Source organism: Heptranchias perlo, chromosome 25, assembly GCF_035084215.1.
Source record: "Heptranchias perlo isolate sHepPer1 chromosome 25, sHepPer1.hap1, whole genome shotgun sequence".
In the NCBI taxonomy this organism is placed as follows: Eukaryota; Metazoa; Chordata; class Chondrichthyes; order Hexanchiformes; family Hexanchidae; genus Heptranchias; species Heptranchias perlo.
In genome coordinates, this window is record NC_090349.1 from 23188751 (window position 1) to 23212542 (window position 23792).

At 44.6% G+C, this 23792-nt stretch overlaps 1 protein-coding gene and 1 non-coding gene across 2 annotated transcripts in view; both read left to right on the forward strand.

Annotated features, from left to right (window-relative positions):
* The window catches only part of si:dkeyp-14d3.1 (transmembrane protein 132C), an 808037-nt gene that overhangs the window by 395944 nt on the left and 388301 nt on the right, over positions 1-23792 (forward strand). The window lies entirely within an intron of this gene.
* Positions 17097-17170, forward strand: trnai-aau (transfer RNA isoleucine (anticodon AAU)). Its single transcript has one exon. It is a non-coding gene; the product is annotated as a tRNA-Ile (tRNA).

Below are 23792 nucleotides of genomic sequence, written 5' to 3' on the forward strand. Positions count from 1 at the left end.
AAATTAAAGAGAGCGAATGGTGGATTAGAATTACTTTCATATATTTGATTAACATGGAAAGGGAAATAAACCGGGGCAGGAGGATCACCAAAGTGACTCAGTATTTTACTTCTTTAGTCTCATAAATTTTCCTGCAAGTGTCACATTTAGTTTCTGTGACACATTGCCTGTCGCACTTTGTTGATAAGACCCATATTGTAATAAGACCGTGGAGTAGATTCTTGCCTTTCCCGCCCGGCATTAAGCCTTGTCCAGGCAGAGCGCAGAAAGGAAAATCTGGCCGGGAGGATCTCACGCCCCCCCACTCTAGGTTTTCCTTCCATTCATTTCGATGGATGACGTTTGGATGTATTTTCAAGAAAGATTAAATAAAATCACCTGTGAACAATTACACATTTTGTAATTAGAAAACTTCCATGTTTCAGCAGCAAAAGAACACTGGAAGGAACAAATCAATAATACTTGAAGCAAATAAATGCTTATATCTGTTTTCACAAGGTATAATGCTGAAAGGAGTTGACATGCATCATTAGCTTCATTTCAGTGTAGCCATCCCCATGGAGTATTATTCAGCCATCTGTACACGATGCAGGTGACTGAAAGAGAACTCTATGTTGATTCTGCTCGTTGATACAAAGAGATAAGGTGCCCTCTGTGCCAATCAGGGTAAGTGGCTGCATATGTCACAGCTAAGCTACAGTATGTCAACCTTGATGTTTCTAGATTTTACTGAATTCAACCCAGATTTTGGAATTCATCTTTCAGGGGATAATTACCAGGCATAATTGGATTGAATCCTAAAATCAGAAGGTTTATTTATAATCTCGCACAATGGTCAAGCAAAAAAATGGCCACAAGACCACAGCCTACACATTGTGTTCCTGGTGTGGCACCAGGGTAAGGCATGACTTTGTCTTGAACCGTCCCAAATCCTGGGGACGGGGTCATTTGAGTTAGGGGTCGGTGCCCAGGCCGTTAATGGGGTACTTACTCCACAGAGCGAGATGAATTCCTGTTCTTCAGGGGGAGGGGGGCCATAGGCCGGTTCGGCAAATGTATTGACAGGCCCCAATCAACATTTAATGCTGCCTCCTAGATAGGTTGCTGATATCCAAATGACGGGCGATCGCTCATGGATCAATTGCCATTTCAATACAGCATTTTGGGCCCCACTTCCAGCCTTGTTCGGGAAATACACTTACTTCGTGCAGGCATATTTACCACTGCTATTCAGGAGGCAGGACTCGAGGGATATCTGGGGGAGCCCTGGAGTCCATTAATCCCACCCACAAAAGTGATGCCACGACAAAGGGAATTTGTCTTCAAAGCCTGAAATGAGTTCTGTGACAAATTCCTGTCCCTCTGGCTCCACTCCATTGGATTTCTGTCCTCAAAACCCCACAATTTCTAGATTCAGGCCTTTATCTTGTTGTCTGTATTTTTACATTGCTTGAGAGTGCACAAAGTGTATGTAGCACTTGTTCAGAGTGCTTCGTTGTTCAGAGAGAGGGCAGAAATCACTAAGGCAAAGACTTAGATCTATAAAAGACATTTTGAAAGTTCAGTATTTTACGTGCACACGTATCAGAAAACATCAGAGGGGCTGATTTTTTAAAAAAACATATTTTATCGATTGCCAAGAACCAGAGGACATAGATTTACGGTGATTGGCAAAAGGTGACACGAGGAAGAACTTTTTTATACAGTGAGTGGTTAGGATCTGGAATGCACTGCCTGAGGGGGTGGTGGAGGCAGATTCAATCATGGCTTTCAAAAGGGAACTGGATAAGTACTTGAAAGGAAAATATTTGCAAGGCTACGGGGATGGGGCGGGGGAGTGGGACTAGCTGGATTGCTCTTGCATAGAGCCGACACGGACTCAATGGGCCAAATGGCCTCCTTCCATGCGGTAACCTTTCTATGATTCTATGTTTGCTGTTTGATGGTGGGGGGCTGTATAGTTGAAGCACTAAGTGGAGAAAAAGGTTTGCAGCTAGGAAACAAGCACAAGAAGTTGGGCAGTCAATTAGAGGGTTCATTGTGGGATTGGGCATGAGTCGGTGGTATAGGGTGGCATTAGGTACCTTGGTGGAAGATTTTTAAATCTGATCTACTAGGATCAGCTGTTCTCTGCTTTTTCTAAGCTTTTATTTGTATCCTACAACCAAGAAATGACAAGATCACAGCAGACAGTGAAAATTAAATAAGCCATTCGAAAGAACCAATGCAATAAAAAGAACTGGTGATGTACACCTAAAAACCTGATCTATAGCGCAGCATATTTTTTCAGGACTTAAAGGCATTTTTTAATATAAAGCACAATTGCACAAAGATCTATCAGTAATCATCACCTTTAAGATGGATTTCAGGTGGGCCTTGAGATCCTTCATGTTGGGTGATAAAGGCCTGGCATTGCCCACTGCTTGATGTATTTGCACTAAATGTGGTCTTCAGTGCGTTTAAAATAATTAAATCATCACCCAGAAATGTGGCCACTACTGTTTGTAAACAAAGGGCAAAAAACTTCTCAAGCGGTAAGAAAGGGACTGCATCCCAAGGAGTGAAATGAGCTACCTGTCTTGCACAATCTGGTGATGATTTGATAATGCTGTCCTCCATTACCCAATTCTGCAGTGGCAAATACTTCTCACCCTATGGCTGTTGTTCCTGATGGTTAAGGTGCACTTAAAAACCTGAGGGACGATTTTAACCCTGCCCGCTTGGCATAAACCAGGCTGATGGTTGCAATCACCGGCGGGATTTACCGCCTGCCATCCCACACCGATCCCCCAGGCTACGATGTTAACCTGATCTTCTGAGCGGGCAAAGGGATGCTGCAGGAAATCGGCGGGGTACTTCTTTAAATATGCAAATCGAGCTCCCATGACATCATCAGGGCACGACTAAATTTTAACTGTGGGTCTGAGTGTTGTTATGGCTTTCCCGCCAGACCCACCTTGTGGGAGGAGGAGTTGGCGCCAGGCGAGGCCTGAAAGGGTCATTCTTTTTACTTTTCCTGTGGAGCCAGGAGGAGCAGGAGTGGAAAAGTTTAAAAAAAAATCTCCCGAGCCTTATGCCACTGAGGTCAGGATGGTTTGCCACCCACTCCAGCCCCCGCCGCCTGCCCCCGCCCCCCGAATCCTACCCGTATTATGATTGGGGCCTGTCTGATACACCTACTAGAAAAATATCCATGGAATAAGTCAATTTTCTGTATTGGTTAAGGATGAGTCAATAATAGAATTATAGAAAGTTACGGCACAGAAGGAGGTCATTCGGCCCATCATGTCTGTGCCTGCCGAAGAAGAGCTGTCCAGCTTAATCCCACTTTCTAGCACTTGCTCCGTAGCCCTGTAGGTTACGGCACTTCAAGTGCACATCCAAGTACTTTTTAAATGCAATGAGGGTTTCCGCCTCTACCACCCTTTCAGGCAGTGAGTTCCAGACCATCACCACCCTCTGGGTGAAAAAATTTCTCCTCAGCGCCCGTCTAATCCTTCTACCAATTACTTTAAATCTATGCCCCCTGTCACTGACCCCTCTGCCACGGGAAATAGGTCCTCCCTATTTACTCTATCTAGTCCAGTCATAATTTTATATACCTCAATTAAATCTCCCCTCAGCCTCTTTAATTCCAAAGAAAACAACCCCGGCAATCCAATCTTTTCTCATAGCTAAAATTCTCCAGCCCTGGCAACATCCTCGTAAATCTCCTCTGTACCCTCTCTAGTGCAATCACATCTTTCCTATAATATGGTGACCAGAACTGAACGCAGTACTCCAGCGGTGGCCTACCAATGTTTTATACAGTTCTAGCATAACTTCTTATATTCTATGCCTCGGCTAATAAATATGCCTTTTTAACCACCTTATCTACCTGTCCTGCTACCTTCAGGGATCTGTGGACATCCAAGGTCCCTTTGTTCCTCTACACCTCTCAGTATCCTCCCAATTATTGTGTATTCCCTTGCCTTGTTTGCCCTCCCCAAATGCATTACCTCACACTTCTCGAGATTGAATTCCATTTGCCACTTTTCTGCCCACCTGACCAGCCCTTTGATATCTTCCTGCAGTCTACAGCTTTCCTCCTCACTATCAACCACATAGGAACATAGGAACAGGAGTAGGCCATTCAGCCCCTCATGCCTGCTCTGCCATTTGATAAGATCATGGCTGATCTGTGATCTAGCTCCATATACCTGCCTTTGGCCTATATCCCTTAATATCTTTGGTTGCCAAAAAGCTATCTATCTCAGATTTAAATTTAGCAATTGAGCTAGTATCAATTGCCATTTGCAGAAGAGAGTTTCAAACTTCTACCACCCTACGCTCAGGTTCCCATTCCTCCTGCCAAGCTAGTTTAAATCTTCCCCAATACCACTAGCAAACCTCCCCGCGAGGATATTGGTCTCGGCCCCTGTTGAGGTGCAACCCGTCCGGCCTGTACAGGTCTCACGTCCCCCAGAACTGGTCCCAATGCGCCAGGAATCTAAAGCCCTCCCTCCTGCACCATCTCTCGAGCCACGCATTCATTTGTTTTATCCTCCTATTTCTATACTCACTAGTGCGAGTCATTACGTAAGATATAAAGCCAGCAAGTAAGATTCCTCTGCTTGGTCCAGTCTGCCAACTCATCAGTGCTTGAAGTTGTGAATATTTGGTGGAATCTCCTGTTGGATTAGACTCCCATTTGATGTAACTGGGATCAGCTGTTCTTTTCCAGTTCTTAATATTTTCCAGCTAAAGCCTCAAAAGTTGTTATCTTTGTCATATTTTAATGCCACAGTACAAAAGAATTATGCCATAACTCTGATAGAGATGGATTTGGGTTGAAAATAAATGTCATTAACTTACTTGCCAGTGACAAGGTGATGCGTGGAATAGGCCTTATTAAATGTTTTATCATCTTGGAGGTATGTGTTGACAGATTAAAGTTCTGTGATGATATCAGACAAGCTGGAATTACTGTTGGTTGAATTCCTTGAAGAGCTAGCTGTCTATAAGAATGTTTTGGCTTTGTTCTCATCCCAATTACTTTCAGGTTCCAGTCAGTCTTTCTCTGCCTCCAGGCAGGCTCTGACCCCAGTCAGAACAGCTGAGAATCTTGGTGAAGAAGCACTTTTACCTCACTGCTTAAGGACTTGGCTTTTACATTTTGGCTGCTAGAAGCATATAATTATATATAATCTGCAAAGTCAAATAATAACAGTTTTTCTGGTTGAACTACAACTTTATGGACCTAAACATTTGTGTGATTGAAGAGCAAAAGGTTCTCACATCTCTGTGCTGAACTTGGAAATGTGGTGTAAATGTGTATGTAAGATAGAAATGAAAGGTTTTACATATATTGAAAATAAAAAAGGAAATTATGGCAGTGAACAGCGGGAGATCACACCTGAAAGAGAAAAAAAAGGTTAATGCTTCGGATGTAACACTTTATCGGAACTCTGTTCTGATGAGGATTCCTGGTGTTGTTTTGCTTTCTCTTAACGCTTCAGTACAGTCCAAGCTTGTGTAAGACCGTGGTCACATGTAAAGCTCTCTTGACATGCAGCACAGTTGGTAGATCTATCAACACCACTCCAATTTTTAAAAGTGGGACCAATATGGCGATTGTCTAGGATGCTTCCCTCCTGGAGGGGTTGTCAAACCCATTACCCTCCAGAGACAACGTGGGTGAAACTGGTTTTGCCCAAAATGGGAGGTAACGAATGGGCAGCTCATTTTGCACTCGCTCGATTTTCTTTTCCATTGACTTCAATGCTGCCGATTCGCCATCGCCCGTTTTGCACAGCTGGCCAAGACCAATTTCGCCCCCAATTTTCCACCCTCCTTTCTTACGTACTAAGCACTGTTCAAGGCTCTGCTCCATCTCATCGATACTTTTTAAAATCAGCAGTTCTATTTCTGTGTTAACACTAACTTTCCTCTAAAGTGCAACTGCAAGTTCGACATCAAGAACTGATCAATTAAAAAGAGTCTTGATAGCAGTAAAGAGGGTAAAAAAGCAAGGAAGTGGGACCTAGGAAGGGAATTCCAGCGAATGGGGCTGAGGCAGCTGAAAGCTCTTACACCATTAGAGGGAGAGGAGATGGACACAACACCATAATTGGAGGAATAGAGGTCTTGGGATAGGACATAAGGATGGAGGAAGTCACAGGGGCAGGGCAGGGCAAGGCTGTGGAGAGGTTTGTCGATGAGAATAAAGATCTTGGAATTGGGAGCCAATGTAGGTCAACAAATGGGATTTAGTGTGATGGAACCCTGGATGAGTTGGAATTATGGAGGTTGGAGCTTGGGATATCCACGAGGAGAGTGTTGTTGAAGCCAAGTCTGAAGGTTATAAAAGAATGGATTAGATTTTCAGTGGTGGCAAGAGTGAAGCAGGGTTGGAGATGGGCAATGTTTGGATGTTGAAGTAAGCAGTCTTGCTGATAGCCAGGATGTGGAGTTTGAAACTCAGCTCTGGATTGAGCAGGATACTGAGGTTGTGGACCGTTGGGGAGACAGATGCAGTCAATGGCAAGGGTATGGAGTTTTTAATGGGGGCTGAATATGGTGGCTTTAGTCTTCCCACTGTTCAATTGGAGGTAATTCTGACTCATCTATGACTTGATGTCATAGAGGCAGTTGTGGACTTGAAAGTGGTGGAGAGGAGGAGCTGGATGTCATCAGTATAGACTTGAAAACTGACCCCATACATGTGGATGATGTCACTGAGCAGCAACATGCAGATGAAGAAAAGGAGGGGGCTGAGGATGGGCAACCAGAGGTTTCTGTATCGAGCTGAAAGGAGAAACCATTGCAGGTAATGTGCTGGCTGTGTTGGGACAGGTAGGAGTTAAATAATGCAAGGGCAGTTCCATAAAGGTGGACCACTGAGTTGAGGCAGTGGAAGAGGATGGTACAATTGACTGTGTTGGATATCATGGAGAGGACAAGCGGGGATAATGCAGTGCGTTAAAAGTCTACGCTACACCCCTCTGTTCTCTCCATCTATCAGTCCGTCTCCCACCTCTTCCTCTGCTCTAAGATTCTGAAATGCGATGTCCGAATCCAACGCCACTCCCTGTTTGAATTTCTTCGGTCCAGCTTCCATCCTGTCCACAGCATTGAGACTGCCCTGATCTAAGTCACCAATGATGTTCTGTGTGACTTGGACCATGGTGTGTTTTCCTTCCTCTTTTTCAAACTCTTCCTATAATCTTCACAGTTGACCACACACTTCTGTTTCACTGCCTCTTCTCTGCCATGCACCTTTGCACTGCCCTCTTATTGTTCCAATCATAACTGCTCCAATGTAGCCAACATATCTCCTGCACTGGCTTTTCCTTCGCTGCCCATATGGTCACCTCTGGTGTGGACCAAGGTTCCATCCTTGTCCTCCTCCTGTTCCTCACCCTATATATTGCCCCTTAGTGACATTTTCTGTAAGAATGGCATTAGCTTTCATATGTATGCAGTGATACCAAATTTTACCTCTCCAGGATCATTCTGGATTCGACAACTCTCACTAGGCTACCCAACCACTTGTCTGACACCAAGTCTTTGATGAGCCAGCACTTCTTCTAGCGCAACCCTGGCAAGATCATTCTGTTTGATTCCTGCCAGAAATCCTATACCCTAGCTCATGGCCCCAATCCCTTCCTGGACACGTGCTCAAGCTCAACCAATGGTGCTCAGCCTCTGCGTCCTGCTTGATTCTGAGCTAAACTGCAAAGCCCACCATCAAGACCGACAAGTTACATTACTGAAACTTTGCCCATTTCCGTCTATACTTTACTCCCACCGTCATCGAAAACCTCATCCATGGTTTTGTTATCCCCAGGTTAAACTTGACTTTCAGCGCGAGCAATGACAAACTGTAGATTTACAATAGTTACAGATTTAACTCAGAATGTAGAAAAATAGCAAATAGTTGCTTCCGTTCCATTAAACTGCCTTGTAAACTGGATTGGACACAAGCTGCCTGAAAATTAACCTTTAAGTGGCCGTTTGTTACTGATTATCTGTGGAGTCTCTCTGGCTTATTAATCTCTATCTGATGCCTTTAGATGGACTACTCACTTTGAATAAGACAAGCTAAGAAATACTTTCCAAAAAATGACCAGAGTAAACAAAATGTAAATAAATCCTAAAAGATGCTTGTATTTGAATTGAGTGGTTTGACATCTCCCTCAACCATTTGGCCAGAGATAAAATCTATATTCTGGGGTTATTGTATCAAAACAAGCTGAGCCATTTTCTGTCAGTGAACCCGATTTTTAACCCCACATACACTGTGAAAAAAGAAAGCAGTCAATACCATGATACAACATAGACAAAAATACTTCATTCTTGTCACAAAAGTCTCCCTGACTTTAGCCACTTGTCCTTATTTTTTTATGGCCTGTGTCCCAGATTTTCAAATTTGCAGGATGTAAGGTGTGGGCCTGATGTTCAAAGTGGCAAAGAAATAGTCTTAGGAGCTGCCCAATATTTTGTCTGTGCAAGGAATCCAGACAGAGGGAGTGGGAAAAAATGTTTCGCAAAAGCTGGTAGTTCATAAACAGTATCCAAGCAATAAGTCCTTCTATCATGGTGTATATTTGTCACACCTCCAGCTAAAGATTTTCTGTCACCATGTAACCAAACTTCTACTGGAACTTTTGTGAGGTTTCCCCACATGTGACCCAGTCCTGCTTCGTTCACTTAGCGTACTTACATGTAATATCATTACTGTTTTTCATAGTTTCAGGTCTAGAATTGCTACTTGCGCTATTAGGTTTGACAGGGCTAATGTCTCGGTTAAAATAACAGGCAGAGGAATGTTATACAGACATGCTGAGCGTTCTTATGCTAATATCACAGACATTTCTGGGCTCATACACAAGTTAAAGCTTTTATCAAATCTCTCTAACTGGGTGATCTAGTGCTTTTTCATTTTGTGATTTTCCCCTCCTAACCAAGAATAACACGAATGATTCGTCCCAGAAAAGAATCAATCAACTCTGGGTCTCTGAGACTAGTCATGCCAAGCACAACATATAAGAGTAGGACCTAAGCCCATCTCATTTTGATTAGACCTTGCAAAGCTCATTTTTTATTAGACAAGATTAAAATACGATTATAATTTTTGTCAGCGAATTGCCCTTTTTAAGGGATAATATTGACCAGGTCAAAGTGAACCATACTGGAGAAAAATGACTTGATCTGCGCAGTCAGTGCGTAGTTTGAGGGGGTAATTACAGTCTACAGTGGAAATAAATCCCTTCAGCATGAAGAATTTTCCCAGCACTTTATCTTCTGCCTGATAGTGACAGGCTAACATTAATCCTTTCAGCTATCACTGGTAAAATATCTTTTTTGGTAGAATTTGAAAGCATGCTGCCAAATTATTTAACAAAAAATCTTCACAACAACTTTAATCAATTTTTAAATTAGATTTTCCATCATATTGTCATCATCCTTTTCCCAGTACAAGTAATTTAGTAGTCGAAATTATCTTATTGCTGTGTTCAAAGACTACAGAAGCATTGTGTGAAAAGCATCAAGAGGTAGGAAGTATATTTCTGAACAGTATAATGGTGTTGTCAAGTCATCGTGATTTTACACAGAAATAAAAAATATTCAAGTGATATGTGACAGAGCGTATGCAATAGGCAACAGCGACATAAATGAGATACATCATTTGTACCAGAATGTGTATTTTATATGTACATGAGTAGGACAAATTGGTATATTTCATATGAAACCAGGCATGTACCCAAACCCCGATGTGAAGAGTTTCAAATTATAGGAGGTAATTTTCTGTGTGTGCACCAGCGACTGATATTCCTTGTTACTAGTGGTTACTTGGGATGATTACCCTTTAATGTTATGTATACTTTGATCTTCTAGCACTGCGCCATCTAAATGGCAGTTCTCCCTCTCAACTCCAGTATTGCTGATTTTACATCTCCTTTGTCTCTCCCTATCTATTCTGCTGGGTTTTCTCCCATTCTAAACCAGCAGTGGGATTGAGTTTTAACTTCAGTTGGTTCACCGCAGTACTCTTGTGTGCCTAGGCTGGCCTGGTATACTGTAGTAGGTTTGGCAGTTTGATGGTGAGTGTGCTCTGTATCATGTTGGTTCTATCCCCTGCCTGTCAAAGTCTGCCTAAATCTCTGCCTGTTTCCACCCACTGACTGAATCTCAAGTCGCTATCTCTCCCCGCACCCCTGCCCAAATCTTGAGTGTCTGCCTGCCCTCATCTCCCCGCCTTGAGCCTCCGCCTGCTTACTGGTGAAAGAAGTTACCAACCGGTATATTGACCAGCTGGTGTTACAGTCAACATGTGTTCTGCTCACTGGCACTTCAAACATGCTCACGTTTAAATTTAGCATTTATTTTGTCTGTGTTTGAACTTAATAAAAATGTAGCATTAAATTTACAGACCTGCATTGGTTTCAAGAACTCTGCTGTTCATTTCACTAGTGGATTGCAGTGTTGGTATGAATTTATGCTTTCGCAGTTCTTCACTGTCTGCTGTACAGAAAGACTTTATTTTTCTTGCTTTATTTTGCTTCCAGCAGCCTGCAATTGTGGCACTATCACTATGAAGCACATGAATATAACAGTTCTTTATATTGGGAGAGGCAGAATATAGTAATCCGCATAATGATATCACATAGACAGAATAAACTGTGTATCCCATTTGTGTATCCTCTATATATTATTAAAGACTGCCTGCAGCAATGCTACTTTTAAAACCACAAAACTGAAGAGAGAATCATGTCTTTCGTTTTAACATTCCTATGTTAAAGGCACCCGGAGTTAAAGAAGTAAATTATTTGAGATTCAAGTGATTTTTGTCATTCTCATCACTGTTACGACAGTCATTTTTTTCAGTGTAGCCTTTCAGCGTAGGTGCAACTTTTATATTAAATGCCATTTATTTCATTGCTGTTTGTGGGAGCTTGCTGTGCACAAATTGGCTGCTGCGTTTCCTACATTACACTTGGTGGTTATACTTCAAAAGTGGGCAACTGTTGTAAATCGCTTTGTGGTGTCCTGAGATCATGAAAGGCACCATATAAATGCAAATATTTTTTTCGTTTTCTTTTTTCTCATGTTATAGCTGTTTGGAGTCACACTGTACAGTGCTTATTAATTGTGAATTTGCTCTTTTGTGTAGATTAGACTGACAGAGATACCTCAACCTGCCGTTCTAACCTAAACATAGCCCGAGTTTTATGACTATTGGAAGATTTCATCTGAAAGAATTAATTTGTATAGTAGCTGCCTTGCTTGCTGTGATTTGGTTTTTATGGATATGTTTGAAATACAATGAGTCGCTTATCCAGAAAGTGCCTGTGCAGAATATAATGAAAGTCGCAGATTCTACGTGGAAAAACATACAAAACTCCAGTGATACTTCTTTCACTTTAAATTAGGATATATTTCTGGTACAGAATGTGGAGTAGAGTGGTGGCAATCACTCCATATTTTATTTATGGAATATGATTTAGTAAAGCTATCAAACTGAATCTCTTCTAGGGTTTCTGGATGTATGGTAACAGGAAATAATGAACAGTTCAGAGCGGTTCCCATCATTAATCATGGAATATGACATATTAACACATTCATTGCTGGTGAAAAGCTGAGCTGCTAGTGTTAGATAATGACGAAACCAACAATCATTCAAACCTTTTCACTTTTATGTTGATTGCCCATTTTTACAGTCAAATAACAACTTCATCACCTAAAACTAGAAAGCTGCAAATGTAGTTTTCTAAGAAACAGCCCTTTTGTTTGCAATCACAGGTTTGTATTTGATAATTAAATCCTTTTCACATTTGGCTGTTAAGTGAGTTGGTTTCAGAGCTTGAGAAAATCTTAGGACATGGGAAAAATTTTTATGTGTCCATGTGACGTGAAGAATTTTGATTGGCGCACTCATGGGAAATTTGAGCTAATCAAAAAAGGCTTTGTTAAAGCAGCAGGCACATGGGAACAACACCACCAACACGTTCCCCTCCTAGTCACACACCATCCCGACTTGGAAATATATCGCCGTTCCTTCATCGTCGCTGGGTCAAAATCCTGGAACTCCCTTCCTAACAGCACTGTGGGAGAACCTTCACCACACAGACTGCAGTGGTTCAAGAAGGCGGCTCACCACCAACTTCTCAAGGGCAATTAGGGATGGGCAATAAATGCTGGCCTCGCCAGCGACGCCCACATCCCATGAACGAATAAAAAAAAGGCTTTATTACTTACTTCACTATTTCTGAGCATATCTCTGATATGTTTTCCAAGTTCTTTCAACAGCTCTTTAGCTTCCTTACTCACTCCACCAAATACCCCTCAAAATAAAAGTTCAAACATAATGAATGCTTAAAAATATTGGAAAAAATGCAACATTTACTGATAAACTCACCCATCATATGTCCTAATAGTTAATAGAACTTTCACCCTCAATGGTTTCCCCTTTTTCAGGCTCCTGGGGATTAACGTTTCCTCCCTTCCCTAACTTGGATCTTTACCCCGAGCCTTTAGTCCACAGTTTTTAGGCCTCTGCGCAGGTTCCACCCGACTGACCCTCATGCCCTCATGTCCTGCTGTGCCCCACACATGCACGGTACTTCAGGTCTCCATGCATGCTAGCCTTCACTCCAGGTCCTCACATAGAGATTTCTACCTTGCATACCATATTTATTTTTCCGAAATGGATCTGTTTGACACTCTGGGGAAGAGAATCAAAATGAAAAAGGGCAGCAGATAATGGCAGATGGATTCTGTTGTGTATCCGTGACTGGGCTGGTACACACATCGTTGTGGAGTCAGAGAGGCTGCAGCGGAGCGGAACCATGCTAATAAAAACTAATTTGAGACTAGAAAGTAGCCATGGAAACAGGAATCACTCACTGTGGAGTAAACGACACATAACTCACCATTCCATGATCACCATCAAGCTGGTTTCAATCACCATTCGGGAGTTCTCCCTTCAGCAGCCTGCCAGTTTCTAAAAAGAGTTTCTTCTGCAGGAACTTGAAGATGTTTTTCAATTACAGGAGTGAAGGAGGGAAAATGAGACAGATCTTTAGCTTCGGCAATGGCAGAAAAGGGCCAATCATCAGACACCCGGTCCGATTGTCCTTTCCATTGAAGACAAAACTTGGGTAGGGCGTCTAACGGGTGATCGGGCAGGTGCTCTGCCACCGCCAGTTTTCACACCAGAGGGAATTATTGGAGGTGGGGTACATAGTAACCCACTAAAATTCCAACGGGATTGGAAGGGAAAAATAGCCTGAGAGCCCACAAGGGTGGGGGCCGTAATTTGTGACAGAACCAAACATGGAACGACCAAGCATCTGACCGCCTACCCCGCTCCTTTAATCAAAATATAGCTTTGGAAGCATTTTTGGAGGGTATTTCTGGGCTACCCTAGGAATTCCGGCTAGCACATCATCTGTGGGCCCAACAGGAGTCATTCCAGCGAAGAGTTGGCAAAGTTTCCACAATGGACCATCCAACAGGACACAGATAATTAATCACTGTGCGTGTTGGGAGAAAATAATTGCTACTATTTCAGAATATTTATTGGTTAACACTTGAGCTTCTTTGACCTTATTTATTGATTAATATTGAAGGTAAGTCCATTTTTCTGCACTTTGGGTTCTCAGCACCTTCTGTGGCAGCTCTTGAGCAATCCACTGTCTTTTACTGTTTTCCCACAGCAGTGTAGCTAAGATCAAGGGTTCAGGATCATTGGAACATTTGTGTCAAAACTGTGTAATTTCAGTGCCTGTAACTTACAATGGTACTGCTGCAAAATACTGAACAGCTACACTACCCCTGGAGTACTTTATATTAAAATTAATTACATAGAATTACAGCACAGAAACAGGCCGTTCGGCCCAACTGGTCCATGCCAGTGTTTATACTCCACATGAACCTCCTCCCATCTCTCTTCATCTAACCCTATCAGCATAACCTCCTATTCCTTTCTCCTTTATGAGTTTATCTAGCTTCCCCTTAAATACATCATTATGCCACACTTATGCCACAACACTCGTTGTACTTTGTACCCTCTGGTAAATTGCATCTCTTGTACAGGGCCAGACACCTGTAACTCTCGGTACATTGCTAACAAATAGAAGCTTTGTTCCAAATGTAGCCTTTCCCTTTATTGCTGCCATCTGGTTGATTTTCTCAATTTTTATTTGTCAGCTTGAAGTATTGTCTTCAGCAAGCACTGAGACAACATCACTGTGACAGGGCAAGAAAAGCAATCAGTTGTGTGATGACACACAACACATAGAATTACAAAGAAATTATAACACAGCAACAGGCCATTTGGTGTTTATCCTGCACACGAGCAGTAGTCCTAATCCCATGTGCCCATTCCATTCCCATATCCTTAAATTGTCTCTTCCTTCGACCTAATTTGACTTATTCTTAAATGTTGATATGGGCTGGGAATTTCCACGGACTATGCGCAAAAACAAGAGGCTCGATTTTCGCACCCCCGAGCGGGTGCGTTCGTGGCGGTGGGGCTCCGAAATTTGGGGATTCCCGGGGTGGGTCTGGAGCCCGGCTCCAACCCGCCCACTTCCGGGTTCCCCAGTGACGCGCTTACATGTGCGCGCAGCCCCCGCATGTGGGACTCCCGCCGGCAATTAAAGCCGGCAGGATGCCACTTAAGGCAATTAAGTAGGTACTTCAGGTCGTTTGCAGACCTGATTGACCTGATATTTTAGGAGGGGTGGGATTTTCAAGTCAACTGGGACTGTTTCCCGTACTGAGGGAAACACTCCCAGTTGAAATGGACGTGTTGCAGCTATCAGCCTGTGGCAGCTGCAAAGGTCCATTTCACAGGTCGGGGGTGGGGGGGAGGAGACCCTCATTCATTGCAGGAGGCCACTCTGTCACTTTGGACAAAGTTTGGCCTCCACCACCCTCCTCCTAACAATAAAATTCACAAACTTGCACACTTACCCCGGTGTCCAGACACATGTACCTACCTTGTGGACCCCCTCAAACGTACATCTTCCGGATGGGGGGCGCTGTAGCTGAAGTCATGACCTCCTCGGAGGACGAACAGCCTCACCAGCCTCGCCGACCACGCCGTCCACCTCTGACACGTGGAGCTCCACAACACAGTGCTGTGACACATCCACCTGCACAGCCGGAGGGAGGGCAACCGCAGAGAGAGATGCATCGCAGAGGGCACTACCCTCGCCACAGGGTCTACAGACCGAGGCTCAGCTTCCTGGACCTCTCTGAGCAGCAGTGCACACGGAGGCTCAGAGTCACTCGACATGTAGTCGTGGACATCTGCAGCCTCTTTCATGCCGAGCTGCTCCCGGCTGGCCCGAGCACCATCTTCTTACCTGTCGCTGTCAAAGTCACCACTGCCCTCAACAGCTTCTCCTTCGCATCCTTCCAGGGTGCCACCGGGGACATCGCCGACGTCTCTCAGTCGTCTGCACAAAAGAGCCCTGCAAATACACCTACACCCACTCTGCAGTGACACAATGGGTGGCATCAGTTGTGGGTCTTCATAGTGATCCTCAGGAAAGGGCATTATTGCACAAACCAGATAATATTCGCAAAGACGTGGCAGTAGTGGTGACAATATAATATGTAATGTGAGTTGATCAGAAATCAAATATAAGTAAAAACCATGACAAACCCTCAAACACCCTTGTGCATTCCCTTCATGCTCATGACACGTTTGCCTTACGCTTCCTACTGCACATATCTGATGCATGCCCTGTGGCTGCAGCACAGGTAGTGGCAGGTTGAGTGAGGCTGACCGTGAAAGAGATGCATGAGAGGGTGAGTATGAGATAGAGCCATGAGATTGTAGAGGATTGGGTTGAGTGGTAGTGGTGGGATGAGTACTGGCGAGGTGAGTAAATGCAGGTAAGATGAGGATGAGGTTTGAGTGGGTGTGAGGGGTGATGTGACAGAGTAGTGTTGGCAGTGCAGAAGGAGATGTGGGGTGGGGGCGGTGATGTGGCAGACGGAATTTAGGGGAATGAGTAAGTGTACTTACTTTGGTTGACCTACTGAGGTCATTGAAGCGCCTCCTGCACTGTATGCAGTTGGGCGATATGTTGGTGGTGCTGGTGACCTCCTCTGCCACCTCGAGCCAGGCCTTCTTGGTGGCAGAGGCAGGCCACTTCCTCCCACCCGCTGGGGAGAAGATCTCTGTCCTCCCCATCCTCCTCACCCCATCCAGTAGGACCTGGGGTGAGGCATCATTAAACCCAGGAGCAGCCTTCCCCCTGGGCTGCTCCATGTTGTAATTTTCCCTATTTTCTGCAGCATCAGTCAGTGGAGGACTGCCCCTTTAAATAGGGCTCCTCCAGCTGACAGCCTATGCTGCGCATGTGCAGTCCGCCCACTGCGCAGCTTTCCAGCGCGAAACCCGGAAGCACAGGTAAGTACCTTCAATCAAGCTGCGATCATGTGCGGTGCACCCCGATTTCACTGGGCGCGTTACCCACGCACCCAGTCGGCCCCCCGCTGCCAACCCGCCTCCCTCCTAATATCGGGCACAAGGTTTCTGTCGCACTTTCGCCGAAGTTACGGTGGCAAAGGAGGAGCAACTCCGAGGAAATTCCCACCCATGGTCTCTGCTTCAATCACTCACTCTGGTAGTGCATTCCACAGCCTCCCAACCCTCTGTGTTCAAAAAAAACATTATTTTTTCTGCTTTCTGTCTTGAATCTATTACATTTAATCTTAAATCTTTGCGCCCTCATTCTAGACCCTTCAATGATTGGAAACTCTGTTTCTAATACTCTTCACTCCATAAAACTCTTTTTTTCTCGTGAAAACGAACTCAATTTTTCATGTCTTTCTATGTATTTGTATTCCTTCACACCAGGCATCTGCCTTTCTGTTGCCTCAACATCCTTGCCTGTATTGTGGAGCCCAAAACTGCACATAGTATTCCAACTATGGCCAGGGAGAAGATCAGGGAGGGGGGTGCTGATGAAGTGATAGGAGGGCTGATGAAGTGATCAGAGCTCGCTGGCGGTCGGGAGAAGAGCCGGAGATAATTGGGGTCCACTATGGAGGGGGGGGTCCACCATCAGTGGGCGGGGGGAGCGGCGCATCATGGCCGGTTAGCTCAGTTGGTTAGAACGTGGTGCTAATAACGCCAAGGTCGCAGGTTCGATCCCCGTACGGGCCGTAAGATTCCTATTACAGGTGATCAAGAAGGCCAACGGAACGTTGGCTTTTATTGCTCGGGGGATAGAATATAAAAACAGGGAGGTATTGCTGCAGTTATATAAGGTATTGGTGAGACCGCACCTGGAATACTGCATACAGTTTTGGTCTCCATACTTAAGAAAAGACATACTTGCTCTCGAGGCAGTACAAAGAAGGTTCACTCGGTTAATCCCGGGGATGAGGGGGCGGACTTATGAGGAGAGGTTGAGTAGATTGGGACTCTACTCATTGGAGTTCAGAAGAATGAGAGGCGATCTTATTGAAACATATAAGATTGTGAAGGGGCTTGATCGGGTGGATGCGGTGAGGATGTTCCCAAGGATGGGCAAAACTAGAACTAGGGGGCATAATCTTAGAATAAGGGGCTGCTCTTTCAAAACTGAGATGAGGAGAAACTTCTTCACTCAGAGGGTGGTAGGTCTGTGGAATTTGCTGCCCCAGGAAGCTGTGGAAGCTACATCATTAAATAAATTTTAAACAGAAATCGACAGTTTCCTAGAATTAAAGGGAATTAGGGGTTACGGGGAGCGGGCAGGAAATTGGACACGAATTTAGATTTGAGATTAGGATCAGATCAGCCATGATCTTATTGAATGGCGGAGCGGGCTCGAGGGGCCGATTGGCCTACTCCTGCTCCTATTTCTTATGTTCTTATGTTCTTATCATTGAGGGAGGGGATGGTCATCTGATCGCGGGGATCCTGTCAGCCAGTTGAACTTGTTGGGCCTGGATGAAGCACTTCTCCAGGCTCAAAAGCAGTGCAATGAAGGCACTCACCTCACGGATCCAGCCCTTCCCTCCTGATTTCACATAACGTGAATGGGAAGTGATAGGAAAGCTGAACTGGTAAGGTTACAACTCTAGATCCATCCCTTAGAATCGTCATGCTTTCTCACTCATTTATCATTCTCTTATACTTAAATAAGCCCATTGCTCAGTCAAAGGCACAGTAGCGGCACTTCTGCAATCAATATACTCTGAAATTGTGTGAGAATTGTGTGATCTTCCTCTCACACGTTGGCCTAGAAATTTGTTGGCGTACGCCTGGTTGCAGGCGTAAAATGAGCACCTAAGCATCCAGTTCGGCAAACAGCGCGTGCGCACCCTTCCCACACCAGAAGTGCGCCACCCGCCATATTGGATCGTCTCCATAGGCGTCCAGGGTATGTGCCGGAAGTATTTAAAATGGAAGTTAAAATATTTAAGTCAAGGTCCGAGGTTTGATGTCGGACCCTTTGGTGAAATTGGGCTGCCCCAGCGCCTGACTAGCCATATCATAAACTCCCTCAGCAACTCATGGCGTTAACAGGCAGCAAGGACCCTTCAGCAGCGCTGTTTAAAGGGATCATCCACTACATGCAAGTTAGTTGCTGGTTTGTCCTTTTAGTGTGCTGGTTAGCTTTTAGGTGTTTTTTGGCCTATTTACTCACTTCTACAACTGTTTGTTGACCTCTGAGAAGAAGATTTTGCTGGTGCTGTGCTGGTTTTGGCTGCTTTCAAAACAGTTTTACTGCAGTCAAGGGTGATCTGGAAGGGCTGTCTTTGGGGCTGGAGCTTAAAGCTTGGGTAACCCAAAAATTACTAGACGCTTTGCAGATAATAATTTAGAATATCAGTATGTGATAAAGATATTCTTAATTAAACAGAGCTGAAATTTGCTTGTGTGGGGACTGTAATTTGTTGATGGAAAGAGTTCATCATCGAAATGATTTGTCATTCATAACCATTCCTTCTTCTCCCTACCCCCCCAATCCATGCCGCGCTCTGTGGTGAAGCTGGTCCAAACCACAGATATCTCTGTAGCACTATCCTTGCCATTCCTTGTTTGGTCCATGAAACATACTTGACTGTTTTTCAAAGAGATCCTGTGCCAGCTAGTTTCCTTCCCTCGCACAGAAAGAAAGAAGGACTTTCTTCTTTCTGTCACAGAAAACAGCGCTGAGACTGGCAACCTTGGCACATCAGCCAGAGGGCAAATGTCAGTCAAGACTGGAATTCAGAGTGGGATTTCTTTGTCAAATCTGACAATCTGCAGCACGGCAGCTGCAAGGCTACGTCCCATGACACTTCCTCCACTTAATGCCGAGAATCCAGCAAAGAAAGAGCTGTAATATTGTCAGTGAATTGCGTGCTCGTTCATTTGGCAGTCATTTTAACTCACAATTCACCTTTCTAATTTCAAAGTAAACAGACTCCAACCATTTCCATAAAAAAAAAAGTCTTATTCAATTTTAAACTTAATTTTATCCAATAGTATCTAATGTAATGAATTTTAAATAGCAGACAAATGCGATTGTTTTATTATTTAGAAAATGGAATATATTTAATTTCATGAAGTATTATCAAACTTTAATGAATTTGAAGGAAATATGGTAATTGCAGAGTTCTGATCAAATTGATGGCCACTATTTGTGTTTAACACAAAGGGCAATGCATCCTTGTAAAAATAATTTAGTTTTATTTCTGATATATGAATTGAATGGGACTAATCCATTACTGAAGCAGAATATTCATGGGAGAGGCCTCAGTAAGGCTTGTTAGTCTCTTGGCACAGTGGTGGTGTGAATAGAGTTGATGAAATTTTATCTTCAAGCTACTTGCATTTCGACAGCAAACCTGTGGAGGTGGTGATAGTGGCCCAGAATTTCCTGTAGTCTTGCGCCACTAGAACGGCATACCTAAAGCGGTTGGGTTTATTTTACACTGTAGAAGTCCCAGGAAATTATGGCATAAGCGAGTTACACCATTATTCACACCGTGCCATAATTTCCTCGGACTTTTGTGCTGCTCCGCCAATGCCCTCACTGAAACTGTGCAAAATTGACTATAACAGCTCAACAGCTCCCCCCACCCCAGTCAAGTCAATGACGATTGCGAATTTCCTGCATTTACACCAGTTATCTCGCTGAAGACATTTAGACTGAAAAATAATGATGCAGATGAAATGAATTTAAATTCATGAGTTAAAAATAACTGATTAAAGTTAAATTATATCTCTGCTCTTAGAGTCATAGAGTCATAGAGTTATACAGCACGGATAGAGGCCCTTCGGCCCATCGTGTCCGCGCCGGCCATCAAGCCCTGTCTAATCTAATCCCATATTCCAGCATTTGGTCCGTAGCCTTGTATGCTATGGCATTTCAAGTGCTCATCCAAATGCTTCTTGAATATTGTGAGGGTTCCTGCCTCCACAACCCTTTCAGGCAGTGAGTTCCAGACTCCAACCACCCTCTGGGTGAAAAAGTTCCTTCTCCAATCCCCTCTAAACCTCCCGCCTTTACCCTGAATCTATGCCCCCCTGTTATAGAACCCTCAACGAAGGGAAAAAGCTCCTTAGTATCCATCCTATCTGTGCCCCTCATAACCTTGCACACCCCAATCATGTCCCCCCCAGCCTCCTCCGCTCCAAGGAAAACAAACCCAATCTTCCCAGTCCCTCCCCACAGCTGAAGCGCTCCAGCCCTGGTAACATCCTGGCGAATCTCCTCCGCACCCCCTCCAAAGCGATCACATCCTTCCTGTAGTGCGGCGACCAGAACTGCACACAGTACTCCAGCTGTGGCCCAACCAGTGTTCCACACAGCTCCTTTATTCTATGCCTCGGCTAACAAAGGCAAGTATCCCATATGCCTTCTCCACCACCCTATCTACCCGTTCCGCCGCCCTCAGGAATCCGCGAACCCGCACACCAAGATCCCTCTGACCCTCTGTCTTGCCTAGGGTCCTCCCATTCATTGTGTATTCCCTTGCCTCGTTAGTCCCTCCAAAGTGCATCACCCCGCACCTCTCCGGGTCAAATTCCATCTGCCACTGTTCCGCCCATCTGACCAACCCATCTATATCGTCCTGCAGACTGAGGCCATCCTCCCCGCTATCCACCACCCCACCAACCTCTGTATCATCAGCGAGCTTACTGATCATACCTTTTACATACATATCCAGGAAACAGGAAACAGAGAGTAATGGTGAACAGTTGTTTTTCAGACTGGAGGAAGGTATACAGTGGTGTTCCCCAGGGTCAGTACTAGGGCCACTGCTTTTCTTGATACATATTAATGACTTGGACTTGGGTGCATAGGGCACAATTCCAAAATCTGTCGATGACACAAAACTTGGAAGTGTAGTGAACAGCGAGGAGGACAGTGACAGACCCCAAGAGGACATAGACAGGCCGGTGGAACGGGCGGACACGTGACAGATGAAATTCAATGCAGAGAAGTGCGAAGTGATACACCCTGGTAGGAAGAACGAGGAGAGGCAATATAAAGAAAAGGTACAATCCTAAAGGGGGCGCAGGAACAGAGAGATGTGGAGGCACGTTGCACAAATCACTGAAGGCGGCAGGGCAGAACGAGAAAGCAGTCAAAAAAGCATACGGGTTTTGGTGCTTTGTAAATAGAGGCATGAGTACAAAAGCAAGTACCTCATGATGATCCTTTACAAAACACTGGTCCGGCCACAACTGAGCACTGCACCCAATCCTGGGCACCGCACCCCAGGAGGACGCGAAGGCCTCAGAGATGGTGCCGAAAAGACCCACCAGAATGGTCCAGGGATGAGGGACCTCAGCCATGCGGATAGACTGGAGAAGCCGGCGTTGTTCTCCCTAGAGCAGAGAAGACCGAGAGGAGATCCGACAGAGCCGCCCAAAATCACGAGGGGTCTAGACAGAGAAAATAGAGAGAAGCTGTTCCCATTGGCAGAAGGGTCAGACCCTGAGGACATAGATTCAAGGCAATTGGCAAAAGAATCAAAGGCGACACGAGGAAAAACCTTTTTATGCAGCGAGTGGTTAAGACCTGGAATGCACTGCCCGAAAGGGTGGTGGAGATGTATCCAATCATGGCTTTCTAAAGGGAATTGGATAAGTACTTGAAGGAAAAAAAATTGCGGGTCCACGGAGAAAGGGCAAGGGAGCGGGACCAGCCGGACCGCCCCCGCAGAGAGCCAACACGGGCCCACGGGGCCGAATGGCCTCCTTCTGTGCTTCAACCATTCTATGATTCTATGATTCTAGGAGGATCTTCAGAACGTGTGAATATTGGTTGAGGCAGGGATCCGAGACATAGTTAGAATACAGAGACCCATAAGAACTGAGCATAATCGCACATTGTGCGATAAATCTGATCTTAATTGCATGCAATTTCTAAGGGTGATCAACCAATGTCTCCATTACATAATATGGGATATTATATTACAAGTTTATCAGTATCTAACATAAGAAGAGGAGTTCTGGGAGGGAAAGAAAAGTCTGCAATTATATCATTTTAAGGGTAAGAAATGTGCAGTTACCCAAAGTAATCCTGAGCACGGAGTTAGCCAATCACATGTACGCAGATATATTCATTAATTATGTGGGGCTCCAAAAATAAGGGTCGCTTTCCACTTTGACCTCCCGCATTCCAGAAATGAAATGCTGGTGTGGGTAGAAATTCTTATGGCAGCTTTGTGAGATTGGGATTTCTGATCTCCCAAAAGCATTACAAAAATTTTCGTCCACTGCAGTGTTTCACTCTTTGCGCACAGCAGGTTGGAGCGGGGAGTAGCCAAAGAATGGAAGAACAAACCTTGATATTTTTAATTCTTAGATAAAACCCATCAAAACACTTCTTCTTCGTCATCGTGTGTTAGGTTTAGTGTTTATTGTGTGCACAGTGTAGGACGCTGAAGAACCTGCGGAAGTGAGACGGGGGAGAAATTCGTTTAGGCCCATTCTCAGGCATGAAATGCTCGTTGTGTTCACAGCACAGGCCAGCAGCTGGAGGCCCAAGGCTTCTTCAAATTTAGGCCTTAGGCCTTATCTGAATAATTCTGGCGAGCTGTGGGCACCTATCAGGCCTCCTGTGGCAGCTCGACGGTTTCTTCTGGGCCAATTTTGGCCGGTTGTGACTCAGGCAGTAGCTCTCAGGTATGTCCAGGTTGGGAGGGAGAGGTGAATGGGAGGGGGTGAGTGGGGGCCAGTAGCGCCCCAGGATAGTGCAGAATTTTCAGAACATAAAATGAGGAAAACAAGCACTGACTTTCATTTTAGATGAAATTACCATGTGGTTTTTAAAGTTGCATTCTCCAAAAGATTTATTTAATTCTGTTTTATATATAAATGGCCCTTAGTGGTGTTTGAGTGGTTCAATAAGTTAATACATTATTGTTTCACCTTTAGGACTCAGGTTTGAATGGAGCCCAATTTGAAAGGATTGAAAAGCTCCTCGGAACATAGGAACAGGAGTAGGCCATTAAGCCCCTCGAGCCTGTTCCGCCATTAGATGAAATCATGGTTGATCTGTATCTTAACTCCATTTCCCTGCCATGGCTCCATATCCCTTAGGACCCTTTCCATGTTGGTTGTAAAGGTCTTAGATGAAATGAGTCGAGAGCAAAATCAAGCCAGTTGCTATTGGGTGCAGGTCCATGACATGAAAGTGCCCCCAACTTGATGCAAATTAGCACTAAATTGGCAAACACACGCAGAGAGGCCACAGGGGTGACAGGAATGGGAAATAGACAAACCTTCATTGGTGGACTTGAGGGACGTTCGTCTGAGGTTGAGAAGATACATTTAGTGAGACAGAGTAGCGGGGGCT